The sequence below is a fragment of the Babylonia areolata genome, chromosome 13 (genome assembly GCF_041734735.1).
Source record: "Babylonia areolata isolate BAREFJ2019XMU chromosome 13, ASM4173473v1, whole genome shotgun sequence".
In the NCBI taxonomy this organism is placed as follows: Eukaryota; Metazoa; Mollusca; class Gastropoda; order Neogastropoda; family Buccinidae; genus Babylonia; species Babylonia areolata.
Genome location: NC_134888.1, coordinates 1,614,056 through 1,616,555, shown reverse-complemented (window position 1 = coordinate 1,616,555; position 2,500 = coordinate 1,614,056). Strand labels below are relative to the sequence as shown.

At 42.7% G+C, this 2,500-nt stretch overlaps 1 protein-coding gene across 1 annotated transcript in view; it reads left to right on the top strand.

Moving 5' to 3' along the window:
- Positions 1 to 1,280: 1,280 nt before the first annotated feature.
- Positions 1,281 to 2,500, top strand: part of LOC143288777 (uncharacterized) — a 6,879-nt gene continuing 5,659 nt past the window's right edge. Inside the window, exon 1 of the mRNA XM_076597405.1 lies at positions 1,281 to 1,467. The gene's annotated coding sequence lies outside the window, so the exon portion shown is untranslated. The remainder of the gene's footprint in view (positions 1,468 to 2,500) is intronic.

Below are 2,500 nucleotides of genomic sequence, written 5' to 3'. Positions count from 1 at the left end.
GGTCGAAGTCAGAGCCGAGCGATCTCATTGGACAATCGTCATACGGACTCGACCATAGCTTCACTTAATCACCGTCAGTTTCGCGAGCCAATCTGCGAGTCAGTCTGCTTGCACATTCTCCACGTAACTCGATGATATTGATCGATTCCACTCATTCTTCGTGGAAAAGCCGGGTGCATCTACAAGTTAAAAGTTAAAGGTTTCATAGCCTTCGTGGCCGTCGCAGCAGTGAATTCCTATCCACTGTGTCTCGGACTCGGCCATAGCCAGGCGGGGCCCAGTCCTATCCTTCAGCCGTTTGAAGTTCAACCTTCCCCAACCGACTTCTGTTTATCATCTCATAATCGTAATAATGATGGTGTTTATATTGCGCTGAATCTTGTGCAGAGACAAATCAAAGCGCTTTCGCACCAGTCATTCACACGCATGCATAACTCTAAATCTGGAGAAACTGAAGACAAGGAAGTGGCAAGGAAGGGAGGCTATTTTGGGAAGAGGTGGGTTTTAAGGCCAGACTTGAATTAAGAGCTGAGTGTGGAGATTTGACGACGCGAAAGAGGAAGTTCATTCCAATTGCAAGGTCCAGAGACAGAGAGAGAACGGCGTCCAACAGTGGAGTGTTTGAATCTGGGATTAAAGCGTAAACAGAGTGGATCCGAAGCCGATCGTAGAGAGCGAGATGGAGTGTAGAGGTGAAGGCAGCCACAGAGATAGGAAGGGGCAGATTTGTGAATACATTTATAACATTGAGTGCTGATGCGAAAGACTAGACGATCAGTTTTGATTTTTTTTCCCCAGTCAAACTGAGGAGATTGTGTGGGAATCGAACCCAGACCACTCATGCACACTGTGTTAGCCGACAAGCGTCTTAACCACTTTCCCACCTTGTTCCTAAAGCATGGATCGATGTTTGTACGCATATATACATGAACACATTTCAAAGACCACGGTAAGAGGAATGTCAACCGTCACCAGATGGGACACACAGACACAGTCTCCTGTTTGGGAACAACCGGTCGATTAGGGACTCTACAATCGTCTCCACAGCTGGTAGTTGGGTGAGAGAGAGGGAGGGGTTAGAAAGAAAGAGTAGGGCGGGGAAGAGGCTGGTGGGGGTTTGGGGGGGAGGGGGGGGGAATGAGAGAGAAAGAGACAGTGGGTGAAAGAGTGGGGTTGGGGTTGGGGGTGGTGGGGTGTCGGATGAGGGGAAGGGGGAGGGGGGGGCGGGAGGAGGAGGCGAGAGACAGACAGAGAGACGGGCCTTATAAAAAGACCCACGGAATATTCCAGCTCTCTCTTCAACTTAAAGCTGCACACCACTTCATACTTTATCGTCTGTAGGCTCCTCACCTCAGACGGTAAAAATAATAAGTGAATGGCTGTGTTTGCTGTTTTCTGCATAGACCATCCATGCAACTGACATTCTTCTTTTAATCACCACTACCATCATCTTCATCGTCTATTCTGGTGAGTGTGTAGAGTTAGCACAATCATTATTGTGGAAACTGACGGCAATATTTCCACATTTCTTCCCTTGTACTCTTTTGACTGGCCCTTCGTAAAGTCTCTTGACAGGGGAAGAAATGTACAGTATATAATTATTACAATGTTATTTAAACATATATATATATAATTTCCAGTCTTCGGAATGAAACTGATGGGGGGAGAAATTAGGGGAAGAAATGTGGATATTGCCATGGAAACTGTATTACCTGATTTCTGGTTGTTTCCCTTTAATTTTGTTTATTGTTTAGTGTGGGATTTATTTATTTATTTATTTTATTATTGTCTGATATATTGGTTGTTTTTTTTTTAATTTTGTTTGTTGTTTCGTGTGGAAACTTTATTGTCTGTTGTATGGTTGTTTCCGTTTGATTTTGTTTGTTGTTGAGTGTGGGGACATTATTATTTTTTATTGTCTGGTTTGTGATTCTTTCCTTTTGATTTAGTTTCTTGTTGTTGGTTTTTTTTTATTATCTAGTCGGGAAAAAAACTGAAAAGATATGACAGAGATTAAGTGGTTCACACATGGAAGTTCGGATAATTGGGTACATGTCCTGGAAGTTGGAGTTAGTGTTTCATCCTTGTGTCAAAGACATTAGGGAAGGAAGGAAGGGTGGTGGGTGGATGGAAGGAAAAAAATGATTGAGGTTAATGTCGCGTCATACACACTGATGATTGTTCATGCATAATTGAATGATTAATTTTTCACATTTGAATTGTTATAATATCGGGTGTCCCCCCCAAAAGTGAACCGCTTTTTGACAAGTATTTTCTCAGTGATAGAGAAACCGAATTCAATGAAAATTTTCACAAAGTAACCTTAGGGTATTATCAACAAGTCTACAAAATATCTAAAAGTTCGGACACAAATTATGCGAGTACTGTCAAATTCAAAACGGCATGTCAAAAAAATCCAATATCAGAGCTGTACAATGTGACCTTCGTCATGTTCATGCCAGTTGCCAGGTGTTGGCATCTGTCAATCTAAAAATAGCCT